We start from the raw sequence: 14,454 nt of genomic DNA, 5'->3' as shown, positions 1-14,454 counted from the left end.
AACACGAAGCACTAGGGAGAACAAGGGGACAGGTAGCAGAAGCGTGCAGGCCAGTCCGCGCATCTCACCTGCTTTCCCAGGGTGAAACGCTACCTGAGCAAACCCAAGGAAGCACATGCAAACTGTAAATCCCTGTGCTTTATTGCTTCTGTGTCAGCAGCCATAGGTACGCCCAGACATTAAACCCCTGTGGTCATTAGACAAATCTGAGCCTCTTTTCTCACTTACTACGGTGGGAAAGGAGTGAGGTTTTACTTTTGCTTGTGATATTATACCTAAAAGAGCTAAGACAAGGTGTTGTCTCAGCTCAGCACATGGAAACTACAGCATAAAAGGTAAGATTTGTAAGAGAAACTTCTAAAGAAGAGTCCTATAAGAGAGCAAAAGGTACTAGTACTTACTAGCAAGAGGATTAAAAAAAAAAAAGCATGAAATGCACCAGAGAAAAAGTGAACTTCTGAAAACGATTTAAAAGAAAACGCATGGCACAAGTACCAGGGATCCAAATGTTCAGGATATACAAATTATAGCAGAGACCGTAAGGACATCAAGAAAACAAAAAATGATTTAAACTAGTTTATTCAAATAAATGAGGGAGTTGGATTGGAATTTTAATCTGTAAACAAAACAATACACAGTTCCTGAGCCACTTCCTAGAGCAAAGGGCTACAGTGAAGATGTGCTTATCCTATGATTCTTATCCCTAAAATATACAGAAGCAAAATTGAGCAAAACATGATATATACCTCATAAGTGTATCATATATAAATTAATAAAAACTATTTTTAAGATGTTGCTTTGATTTATTAACTCAGTAAAGCTAGAGAAGCAGCAGCTCTTTTGTGTTTGGAAAACAGAGACCCAAGTTAATGAGTAAAACAGTTACCAAAAATTTCATCATGGGAGCATCATGGTAACTGGCTACACAGGTAACATGAAACAGCTTTCTGTAAGAAGCACTCACAACACCAGAAACACAGCAAAATTAGTATTTATAATAGAGGTAGAAACGTGCCAGAACTAGCTTAGGACAGTTGATAGCTAAGACAAAGAATTTTACAATTTTGTGACTACAAATGGGTTAATAAGACAAGGTCAATGTATATATTACCCTTATAAGTAAAAGATTATCATTTGGTGGGTATTTAAAAAAAGCTTCATAAATACATCCAACAATTAAAATGACAAAACAAACCCATAGCTACCATTACACACGCATTTCCCTCAATAAATTCAAATCTTAAATACATCCAAAGAAAATCTGTAACATTACTAACAATGTTCTTTACTACAGAAACGTACAAACCCAGCTAAAACTAAGGCTTTTCCGTCTAGATACAAGCTATAACTTCACTGGTGCCTTTTACCTTATCATCTATACCAACATTACTCAACTTCATCCACGGTCAACAGCAACTACTCATTTTCTGTTTTACTTAACGGCATACGTAACAGCCAGCTGCTCGTATCAAATCTGCCTGGTTTCCATTCAAGCCCCACAGCCATATTCATTACAGGAAAAAAAAAATAAAAAAAGAAGATGAAACCTTGGGCAGGCATAACTGGCTTTGACTTCAAACCAAGTATCTCTATTACTCGTCACACTGCACTTTCAGGTATTACGTACAATTTTCATACCAGTACAATTTCTGCCGTGTGACACAGATGACGCATACTCAAGAGTTGCCAGTAACCAAAGGAGCAAGTACTAAAAAAAAAAAAAAAGCTAATAAAAGAAAAAAACTTTTAATGAGAAAGAAACATTCCGGAAAAGGACTAAGAAAGCAGCCTCCACCAGTTAAAATCTCATTGCAAAGAAGAGTTGAAATTACACTGAGACTAACATAAAAAAAGTAAAAAGTACAAGGAGCATTTTTCAAATGTTTTATTATAATATATACTGAGCTGATTCTTAAAAAGAGTCGATACCTTTTTTATATTCCCAACAAAAAGGATTTTTTCATTACAATAGATCTGGTACCTATGCTACTCAGAGATGTTCCCTATTTGAAGGCTGTTCTGGGTAATGAATTTTTTTTTGGAATAACTATCCTTCCATCCTTCTTGCAGAAAACAATGAACTCAAACAGTAACAGCCCTGAAAAAATAGGGAGGGAAAAAAGTCTGTGGAGAAATGTTTATTTAGATTTGTCTTCCGAACTTTAAAATAAATGATCAGCTCGTCTGGCAATGCTTATTTAAGCAAAAAAATGAAGAAGGGTTACAGGACAGAAAGGAGAAAGGCAGCACGAGTTAGAAAAGGATTTCCTGTGTGCTCAAGTGGATGAAATACAGCCAGCCAGTAATTCACAGTTACATTTCTGTCCCCTTTTTAAGTCACTGCAATAGGCTAGTCAAGAAGAACAGGAGGATTTTCTTAAAGGGAGGGAGTAACGAAGGCAAACAGCCACCTCTTCCTCCAAGACATCATGACAATAGATATTGCCCATGCTACAAAGGCAGCCAGAGACACTGTTCTTCACTGATTACATATCAATGATAAAACAACAGCACACACAGATTGTCAAAGAGACGATGAAAAACAAAGAGGAAGGAAGGACAGGAAAATAAATAAATAAATAAATAAATAAGAAGAAAACTCAACATTTACTTACTCTTTCCTAAGCCCTGCTGCTGACATACTGTTTCTGAAAATTTGCAAAAATAGTAAAAATGCATCTTAGCATACCAAAACAGTCGGTGTAGCTAGTGTTAGAGCACTGAATGGGAAAGCTGAAGAACTGGGTATTAAGTTTACCTGCTACAGATTTTGATCCATTTAAAAAACATAAATTGCATTAAATACTACAAACATCAGGGTACATTTTAAAAATCTTCCTAGTATGCCCCCCCCCCCCCGGCTCCCTATACCAAATAATGGAAGCCTTAAAGGAGACTGTTGAGCAGATAGCTACTTGGCATCTTGAAATGTTAGTTTGTATCACCAGCCGCCACTAACCCCGTCTTATAGGGCAATACAACCAAAGAATATCCAAATGGAGACACAGGCAGGAAGCTACAGAAATCAGTACTTTTAAAAAAAACTTTTTGTGCGCGTGTTTTGTTTTCAAGCCAGAAAGCGAGAAAAAAGGCAGGAACACATATATTAGACAGCATCCAGCAGTTACCATCACTTGACATGACTCTTGTAACAAATTAAGCAAAAAAAGTTTAAAATGATATTGGCTTTTTAAAGCCGAACTGATCCTTTTAGTGCCTTACTTCTGATTTTGGTCAGCTGTAACCTTGGCGTATGTACTCCTTTTCACATTTGACTTCTAAACATAAAAATAAAATGTGAAAAAGTTAGGATTTAGTTCTTCCTAAACTGGTCACACAACAGTAAGCTCAGATGGCTAGTCCAACCAAACATCCCTAGGGAGACAGAGTTACCCTTGAGGCTTTGTGAGCAGAAAATCTTGAGGCAAAGCGATTCATCATGTGTGGCAAGATGACTGTGACATCTAAAGCTTCTTGCCTTGAGCAGCATGGTACATGCTACAAGGGATCACACACATTCTGAAAAGCATCCGCGGCACATCTCTGGAGCCTCAGTAAAAAGGACATGCTTTAAATAACAGAATACTGGACACTAAGAAAAGCCTACGTAAATTTGTTTCTTCCAGTGGGAAAGTACAAAGTCCCCCTTCAGCATATGTGAACCCATGCTCTTGTTCTAACCACAGAAATAAGCAATTTTTTTTGTACCCCTTTTGCAGTCAAACTCTACACGGCCCCCTGATCAGAAGAGGCACTTCATGACCACTTCTGAGATGCAAAACCACTTATGCCGGAACAGAAGGAAGACTTCTCTACCACCAGCACTGACCGGTGACAGGGGCACAGAGAAGAAAATCCCTGATCATTAAGAACGCCAGATATGCTCTGAATGTCACGTCAGATGTCACATCCAAGTGCCATGCAGCAAGTCACAACAGTACACTACCAGCAGATTTACAACTGCTTTCATTATATTTAAGATGAAGGAAATAAACAGAAAATACGCCTACTAAGAGCAATACATCTGCACAAAAATAAAACAGTCCCTTAGAAGTCTGAAAAAGAAGAAAGGAGGAAAGCAAAGCCAGGAAGAAAGCTGAAGGGCACCTGACTGCGGAGCCTGCTGCAACTGAGATGGAAGCAGCGTACGGATCCAGACCAGTGGATCCAAGGGACAAACGTTACAGGTTTAACTGCACAGTACAGCTATCACAAAAATTATACTGCATGGACTTGAGGATACGTGATTCTGTCCAGAATAGACACAGACACTGGACAGAAGTATTTATTACTGTTGTGCAGGTGGCTTCATGCCAGCTAGCTGTCAAACAAGGGAACAACATCATACAGTTGTTGGGCACCGCAGACTGAGATCACTGTGGAACACGCACTGTTTATAACTTGTCACTGAGAAATAAAAGCAGCCAACAAAGAATTAAAGGAAATGCAGCCAAGCACCACAAAGACAAGCCCGTCATCATTCCTCCTCCGTTACCAAACACAATAACGCCCCAAGCCGGTAGCCACTGGGCAGGAAGAACGCAGCGGCGCAAGGCGAACCGAGCAAGGCATCATCTAGGAAATTCAGACTGTGCTCTCATCGCTTACGGATCTGAATGCCGAAACGTGATAGACTCAGATGCCTGAAAAAAACACCTGGCAATTTCACTATCTTCCATACAAGCTCTGTAACAATACAACATAATCACCTGGAAAAAAAGCCTCTAAAGTTAAAGAAAAACAAAAATTCAAGGAAGTTACAAATATAGAAAAAAATCTTTTTTGGACCAGTAGATAGAATATTAAGGGGTTCTACATGATTTCTATGGTCTAACAAGCAGATGAGCTTCTGCAAACTCCTCGTGTTAAGACAATGTGATCAGAATATGCTTTGCCATACTTTGTAGGACAATGATACTTTTAAGATAAAGGACATTTCAAAGTTTGGTTCTGTAATGAACTTCAGTTTCTTAAATTTCTATTAAAGCAGGCCAGTCTGCCTGTAGCTTTTCCCTTCTCTGGGAAGTACCTGAGGACTCCAAAGAAGTACGTAAGTAAATAAAACCTGAGCTGACAGCTTGTAATGGACCAGCAATTTGTGACACAAATAGATGTCACAGGAAAAAGATTTGGCTCTAGATACAAAATATTATTTACCCGAGTTAAGTAGTGAAGCCAAACTTTTCCTTGCTCTCATTATGCAGAAAACGTACTTAAAACTGTAGTACCATGATAAAGGAACGTACAAGCACACTCTTTCGTATCTCCTCAGAACTTTTTAATGTGCTATGAATGCATTTACGCTGCAGTCATACACTCAGGTATTCAACGTATACCCCGGGGATCAGGCTTGAAGTTGTAACTTCAACAGCGTTACCAAGTCAGGCTTTATTCTTGAGTCCTTTGCCTTCTCTGCCCCTTGAACAAGGGGAGAAGTTTCAAGATGTTTTATTTGTACTGCATTTGTGCCTAGGTGCCAAGTTTATTATACAGGGCCCTACCACGCTGGAAAGCAAACTAAATTTTGTTACGGCTACGGTGACAATAGGACTGTTTTTGCACATGGGTTGTACAATCCCCATTCCTTCGATGAGAAATCTGACTAACCACAGAGCAAATTATTTGGGATTTTGCCTGCAGGATTTGCTAGTACAGTGAGAACATGTTCTCCCCACTTCCTGTAGGATTGCTTTTTTTCTCCTCGTCTGTATACTAAGCACAAAGAAACATTCCCAGGAAAACAACAGGAACCCTAAATCCAAGCCATCGAATCGCGGGTGTTGTCTGCCAGACACGCAGCAGGTAGGTGAGAGGACAGGAGAGAAAGTCCAGAGAGCCTTCCACAGGTTCCTGGCACAAGCTAAGCCCCTAGCAGCACGCCAGAGAGGGCAGGTGGTGGCGGAAGAACGGAGCAGGTCCTGCGAGCAGACTTCCCCACAGAAGCACACGGGTGGTTCCTAAGGGTAGCCTGAAACGCACAGATGGAAGGAACAGCTACACAGCTTCCATCGCCTGTTCAGCAGCTAAGAAAATGCATGCTGATGTGATGTGGTTATCACAACTGGATTGTGGCCACCGCTGACCAGCAGTGCGATGCCCTTTAAGTCACAGGATCATGGAATATCCCGAGCTGTATGGGACCCACAAGAAGCATCGAGGCTAACTCCTGGAGTTCCAGCTGCTTGAGGACAGTACTACACACCACAACTGGATTGGCAGTCATTTCCGAGAGGAAAAATGCTTCTTGTGGACAAAGTTAAGGAAGAACAGGAGAAAAAACTCCAAGGAGTAAAAAGCAAGACTCCGTACAGGTAAAAAGACTGCAGGACACGTGACAGAAACCACAAGCTCATCATTTGCTCTCCTTCAGCAGCTGCCTGGGAGGCAGCGAGCAGCTGAGACATACCCTGCTGCTTGAAGAGCCCCAAGTGAAACAAGGTAGGTAGGAATGCTGATCCTGAGAGCGCTCCTCAACAGCACATCAGCCAATAGCTCGCACCTGCACCCAGCATTTGAACAGGCGCATTAATAAGAACTTCAAAGGCAGAATTGTTTTGTAGTAAACACACGAGGATTTTGTGCACTTGGTTCTCAGCTGTCCTTAAGACTTTGGAAGAACTCATAGCCAGAGCTCAGCAATTCTAACGAAGACGGTAGAGTCCAGCTCCACTTGCTGCTACAGCAAATGCTGTCATTTCTTTCCCATTTCAGTTAACATTTATTTATTTCCCTGTTGAACATAAGGCTCCTGGCTTCTTTAAAGGAATCACAGCAGTAGGAACCCCATCAGTTTCTTTAATCCTGTATATTCACCCGTATCCTGGTGAAACTCCTACACCTAAGGATAACGAGGCTTGTAGTGCTCAAATAACAAAGCTTGTGGTTCTCAAAGCGACCCCGCATCTGGATGCCCAAGAAATGACTGCTCGGGGTTTTCAGCTGACTTCCCGAGATACATACGTGCATTAGAGTGGCAGAAGCCAAACACCCATTTGAAAGCAACGGTGCTGTTCGCCTTCAGAAAACCACAGAGACAGCAACCAGCAAAGCCTTGCACATAAAGCAAGATCTGGCCGTCACTTAACACAAGTGATGATGATGCAAGAAGAAGAGATGCATGTTTCTCTGGTCTTCAGCGCGTTTCTGTTGCATGAAAGTCTTGCACTTGCTTTTCAGAAAGCAAACTTCAGTGCAATACTGACCTGAAGTGGAAGTGTCCAGATATTATATTTGAAGCATTGCACACCTACACTGCTTCGTAAGTTAGGGAAAAGTGCAGTGGCCCCTCACAAAACCAACAGTATTACAGTCCTATACCAAAAGGTATGTAAAAAATAAAATTGTATCTGTTGAGCAATGGCTTGGTCAATTTCATCCTTTTTGCTTTTCCCCCTGAGGTATCTACGTATCTAAACAAAGGCAGGTTTCCAGCAGCAACAAACATTTGACTCACAAAAACCAAGTCTCTAAAGAAAACTATTAACAACTTTAAATATTAATGCAAATACTACAACGCTCTAAATCACAAAAGCCACTTGCTTTGGCACAAGCAGCCTAGTTACAACACCTTGGTTGATCAGTTCAGAATTCAATCGCTGGACACAGGCTGCTGAATTTGTTAAAAACCAGACTGCTAGCAACTGACAGGCTACAGCTACATGCACGCGAGAGTGAAAAAAATAATGGCATGAAACGGAGATCAAGTAAATGATTTGTATGCACCTGGCGATGAACAAACATCTTCATTGCAAGACAAAGACAAGGCATGAAAAATTACAAAATTATCTTTTAATCACCAATGAGCTTTCCACAGTCTCCTATTTGAACAGGATAATAGTTATTATGTAGATCCCTAGCAAGTGCCTCATGGGGAAGTTACATCACCAGTACAGGAAAGAATCCTCCCCTCCTCCCTTGTCCCTAGAAAGGAGCTTGGCGCCTTCAGACAGACTGAAATTTAAAATCCTATGGCTTCACCCAGCTGATCCCATCCACTGGAACACATCTACAAGAGCCCAGGGATGGCAAGAACCACAGGAGAGAAATATGCCCTTTCAGCATTTCATGCACTGATGAGCCTTGTAACAGATAAACATACCCTACAGGAGCTCAACTGACATGCTATAACAAAGAGGAAATGCAACACTTAAAATTTTCATCAGATTACTATTTATTCCCTTTTCAGAGTCTAAGTACACTGTGAATAAATCAACATTCAACGTATCAGATTGTGTTAGCTAAAAACCACGTTTCTCTGTATAATTTTCTCTAAACTAAAATATTTCAACGTTTAAAAACCATGGACTTGCATATTTAGATTCCCAGACCAGCTATTCAGAAACAGCTAGGGTGACAAAAATTCTAGTTTTAGCTGTAAATGAAACCTGTTCAAAGCTGACATTCCATCTTCCTCTGACACAACACTAGGTCGCAGCTTGTTCCTGTTACCGTATCGTACGCCCAGTACCACTGCCAACTGCTAACCAGAACCCCAAGTTCTGCCTGGGGGAGCTGCTGGAGACCTGCAGAAACTCCGAGCCCTGGTACGGCACCTGGGCACCGCAGCATCCAGTGAAGAGACACCACCAACTCTTCCTAGCACAGCGTTAAACAGTACAAAGGATTTTCAAGGACAGATTTCCTCACTTTTCGGAAAGAAAACCTGTTTATTTCCCCTTGAACCACAGCATTGCAGACTAGGCTTGAAAACGACTCCCACACTGATTTAGAGATTTTCCCATCTTCTAAACTTGCCCAATACCAACCCTACTCGTTAAGGATAAACTTCCCGAGCACTCGGGCATATTTGCAAGTTCAGTGCATCGCTGACAGGGAGCCAGTTCTGCACCTGCTCACCCCTTCACCTTGCCCTCGAAGCGCAGCGCCTCGCCGCTGCTGCAGGCAGCCCGTGGCCCGGCGTGCCGCTTCCATGAGCGGCCGCAGCTGAGGTGAGCCTGGCCAGGCAGGGAGGCAGCTGCGGCCACGCACCTACCTGGCAGAGCCACACCTGAGCACCACCTGAGGAGGGTCGCTCCTGCCCCGCTGCTGCAGCTGCTGGCAAGGAAGAAGATGGAAGTCTCGAGGGGGAGGGAGTACGAACGGCCACCTGCTACAGCGGAACACAAAGGGCACAGCGCTCTGCTGCATCTCTGGGAAGCCTTGAGGTATTGGTGTATTTAAAGAAGTGTTAGCAAAGCTATTTGATTGAAATATTACTGTAAACAGAAGGGGAAATTAAGCTTAACACACACTCTTGTGAGCAAAAACCCAAGGGTAAAAATGCCCCGCACTTAGCACTGTCACTAAATGACTGTGTAATTTAATTTCCCAGAAACCCATTAGCTTTCACAAAAGGAAAATGAAGAGCAGATGAGAGCAATTCTTCGGTATGAGCAGAATTTATTTAATGTAATACCTGGGGAAAAAAAATAATAATAATCTGAAACTGAAGCACCAGATATGAAACATCACAACTCTATGAAACTACAGACCACGGCAGCGCAGGCTGCTCCATGCTGGCAGCACACAGGACGCCACCCCTGAGCTTTTCAGGTCCGATCACAAGAAGCTGCGTCTGTCCAACACGCTCAGCCACAGGCACAACCCAGCTGGCTACACAGAAACCCCAGAGCAAAAGAACACACACTTTCCTAGCGTTAGGAAAAGAAAAAAAAGAATGAAGGGGACAGCCTGAACAACTTAAAAATATCTTCCCCCAACTTATTTGGGGAGATTTTACGTATTCAGATTTGAACTCAATTATGCGTATAATTATCTGGAAGAAGGAAGAGATCACCAAAATTTAACTTAAAACATTAAGCTGTCATCATAAGCAACAAAATACTACAAGATTCACATTTGATTTTGGCTAGTCTAGAACACTACAGCAACAACAGTGCCAAGCAAGCAGTTAAGCACACTGGCATGCCCCCAAAATAAAGCAGATATCCTTAGAAGGAAAGTTAAACACTGGTCTTACATTTACCAATCCATTTTATGTAATACTTGGGACAAAAACTAATTTACTACGAAGACACGCCTACCTGAAGCAACAAGACAGAGTTGTACTGGGGTGAAGCAATGGCAAGATTTACCTCTGGAAAAGGAGCCATGATGAATTACATATATATGAATCTGCATAAAAATAGCCTGGGCGATTTTTTCCCTACTATTTTCTTCTTCTACAGATCAGCTGAGGATACTTACATAACCCAAGAATGGAAGCATGTTCAGTCCTCGTATTTTTAGCTTCAATAATCAAGGCATTAAGTGATTTAATAAAACGTAAATATAATGCCGTGAAATTGACTGATGCCACTTACTGTGAAGCAAAATTAAAAGAACTTTTCCAGCAGGGGAAGTTTCCAGCCTATTGGCTTGTGGTGCGCCTGTGTCTTACAGCGGGAGACTTGTACCCCTAGCTATCGTACCCACGGATGACCTTGTCATTGCTGCATCTTCTCTACGAAAAACTTTTTGCTGCACTCTTGGCTGCAGTAATATTTGACAGATAATTACACACAATATGAAGCTTATTAGCTATCATTTTACAAGCTGTGTTCATCATACTGCCCTACTCCTGTAAAACAAAATGAACTGAAGCACTTGTTGTAATCTTCATGTCTTTGTCTTTCTTCTTTTAACATTTGCCTTTCTTCCTTGTAAATTCTTCAAATGATACAAAATATTCTTCCAACCATTTTCCAAGTTCACACTAACGAAGTAAGTTAATACTGATGTGTATAAATTACTTCACATCAATCTTGCCATTACTCATGTCTCTAGAGATCGTTTCCATTATGATGCTTTTTTTTTTTCCATGTGTTAAATTAGTGATGACTACAGAAGATGATTCAAAGAAACCTAACTATTATTTCAGACAAATACACGGTCTGCCAACTCACTGTTTGCACCTGCCCTCTCCCTTCCTGAAAGGCAGTTAAAACAGGATTCTTAGCAAAAAAATGTAATGGCATCTTACCATCTGCCATTTTAGTAATTATTTACCTTCGCTGGTTTCCTTCTATTGCCTTCACCAATCATTTCATCTTAGGCTCTCTACAATTTCAAAATTCTTTTTGCTGAAGTGTTACTGAGTTAAAAATAAAATAAAAAAATACCTAGCACTTCAAAAGATTGTTTAGCTCCTTAACTGAGGACGAATTCAGATGCGTACCTTCTTTTAATTGCATTTTACAGTTCAAACCCACCTCCTTTTACTGAGAACCATTCCCGATTAAGGTTTAACTACTTGCATCACCCTTTCAGTACAGTATCAATACTCGAAAGCTCACAGAGGTTTCAGTTATTTACCACGTTGCTTCAGTAAATGCCACCTCTGTTCACCTTTAAAAGTACTTGTCACTCCACCCAAGCCAACCAGAGTGCTTACCTTACAAGTCAAGCAATAGATTTTACAATAACAATTAGACATAGTAATTTCACTAGTTTGAAAGGAGCCCTGACAGAGACACAACCATCCTTATACACCTGAAGAATGAGTCAAGCAAGTCAATTAACTGAACAGCAACGCTAAATCTAAACCCATCAAAATCCAGGTCTTGATTGCTCATTATATAAATAACCCACAAAATGAGTGTTTAGTCTTACAGAAACTCAAAACAACACCTTTGAAACTTTTGTGGCATCTGGCCTCAACCCATCAAGCACCTTCCTTCTCCTGCCACCCTTCGCATGGCAAAATCTGCACCACTTATGACACTAATTATTGTAACAAGCTTCTACTCCCTCCGTCATAAATACTGCCTGATGTATGCCTTGATTTCCCTGCACTGTCAGGTCCTCCATACTCTTCGTACTGGTCAAAGAAATTATCACGGCCATAGCTAGCATGAAGCAGAAGGCAGTTTGTTAGGAAGAGGAGCAGTCAGCACCTCATTAGGATACTAACGAGGTAAGTGCTACAACACCAACGGATGATATGAAATCCACTATTAGCTACAACCTCTTGAGCTGGATCCACTAGTGCCAGTGAGTAGGTAAGGTCAGGAAGCTGGAAATGATCTAAAATACTTGGTATGTGCCAGTCCCACACATTCAGAGTTTCTAATTATGACAGTTCAAATTATCTCAGTTGACCGATCTTCTAAAATTCGGTCCAATTAAACTGTAGAACAAGTAGACAAATAATGGGAAAACAAGGAAGTACACTTCAAAGAAAACTTGAAAGAATCATCTCTTTCACCTCCAAGAGACTGAAAGCTATATTCAGGAGCAATCTCTTTGCTTTCTTCTTAGGCAAAAGTAGAAGAGTTCAATGTAACGAAGTCCAGGGAACAGTGCAACAGAAGATACACTATCATGTGCTTGAAGGGTCCTAGCAAAAACTGACCTCTGCAAGTACTAAAAGGCAGCGTAATTACAGAAGAAGGAATCCAGTCTCCTGGTGAAGAATTTTCTAGAATGTAATTAAACCAGAAAGTGTTGAATAAGCAAAGATTGTCAAGTCTGGATGGAGCTGCAATGCAACCAATATATCTTCGCCTGATTTCCTACGTATCTCTATGGATACTAACAGACTATGCTGGTGCCAAGAGAATTCAGTGGTTTTACTTAAAATACAAGCAACAGCCCTTCCTTTTTCATACTAACAAATCAACAGGATAATTCTGGAATTCATTAGTGAAGAACACTAACCAATCCAACATAATAGCTTCACTTCCTCTGCAAAACACTTCAAAAATATCTAAATGAATATGGAAATGCATCTTTCTGTGGCAAATTGTTCATTATTGAATCATTATCAACTCTTGTTAGACAAAATTTCTCTCTTTTGCAATGTACAAGATCATTAAAATGTTTGAGAGCTCCATCATGAAAGACAGTGGCACTTTATAATCCGCTATCTCTTCAGGCAAATATGCTTACGGCTGAACATAATACACAAAATAACAACATCCCCTTGACACACAATTCTTCCTTTTAATGGTGCTCTTAAGAGTTGACAGCAATGGTGAAATATGTTGTTGCTCACTTTTTTTTTTTTAATATATAAATAGTTTTTAACTACTTCAGAGATGCATTTCAGTCATGATAAAATGTTGAGGAGTGTGTCTCAGACCTTCATTGTGGAACCCTAGGCACTCCATCACTCCTTTTAGCCTACTGAGCCGTTTCTTGTAAGGTCATCAAGTTTATGTTCTAGGCCTCCAGCTCCTTTCAGCCTCGGAAGATTCAATGAGGACCAATCAAAGCACTTATCTAGTAACTAACAAAATGGATGTTTTCATTCTGTTGAAGGAAATGTGTCTACAGCTCAGTATGAACTGTGTAACATTTTTTGTCTAAAATAACTAATGAGGAAATTTTTTCTTCTCAGTGACAGAAAAAAAAAAAAAAACACAGGTACAGCTACTAAATAGCAAACTACTCCTCACTGTTTTTATGGAGCTTTTATTATTCCTCTCTCCAAACTTCCACCTTCAGACACTTCACCAAAATTCATAATGTCGAAGTACAATATACAAAGCTGCATACTATGCTGTAACAGAACTAAAATTAACTGTTTTGCTATGACAAGGCAAAAAATGATGGGCAGAATACTTTTAAATTAACCTCTTAGAGTTCTGAGTTGCTAAACTTCTTAGAGGTATAAAATAAAAGCTTCCTCTAATTCTTCGCTGCATAGAGGAGGAAGTAAGTAGTATTGCTTCAGCAAAACACAATCCTTAAGAACAGCTCGCCATGGAGCATTACAGTACCAGTTCAGTTAACAGCTGCTGTAGGCAGCTGATTGACATACACACATCTTGCAATTCATTAATTCTCCCTACAAAGCAATCTCAATGGAGGCTTCTTTGCAAACCTCTACTAATGATGTAATTTTATTATGCCTAATGGAATCACCTCGTCATCTCTTCAATAAAATGGAAAAACTAGGAAGATGTAGTTGCACCACTGATTTTCTAGTTAAAACATATATGGGGTTAGAAATTATTCAAAAGGCAAGAACAAATAGCTTGCTTTTGGTAACGTAACACAAAAATCAAACTGTGGTCCATATTTTTGTAAAACAGAGTCAATATCAGCTCCAAAGTCTCGAGCCATTCCATACACGCTACCGATCAAAATATTGGAAAGGCAGTTGAGATATCTCGACTTTTTAGTCTCCTGTATTAAAAATAAAAATAAAAAGGCAAAGTTTGAAATAGCATTGAGGTGGGCAGGGAAGAAAACTCTACTAAAATAAAAATGGTAACTACATTTTAACCTTACTTCAGATCTAAGTATTATTGATCAATTGACATGAACTCTTTCCATATACAGACTACAGAGGCACTCATTTTAAATGATGTATTTCCAGGTTCATGTAGGAAGGTTTAAATGAAATTCCAGTTTCAGTAGTAGCTTCACTTTGACTCCATTTCAGAGAAAATTAAAGTAGTAAACAAAGATTGAGCAAAGTAGAAAGATTTCCAAAAGAAATTGCAGACC

General features: G+C 40.3%; 1 protein-coding gene across 7 annotated transcripts in view; it reads right to left on the bottom strand.

Annotated features, from left to right (window-relative positions):
* TCF12 (transcription factor 12) overlaps positions 1–14,454 on the bottom strand; it is a 163,534-nt gene that overhangs the window by 90,438 nt on the left and 58,642 nt on the right. The gene's annotated exons all lie outside the window — the stretch shown is intronic.

The sequence above is a fragment of the Oxyura jamaicensis genome, chromosome 10 (genome assembly GCF_011077185.1).
Source record: "Oxyura jamaicensis isolate SHBP4307 breed ruddy duck chromosome 10, BPBGC_Ojam_1.0, whole genome shotgun sequence".
NCBI lineage: Eukaryota > Metazoa > Chordata > Aves > Anseriformes > Anatidae > Oxyura > Oxyura jamaicensis.
The sequence above is the reverse complement of the archived record's forward strand: the minus strand, read 5'-3'. Positions and strand labels throughout refer to the sequence as shown.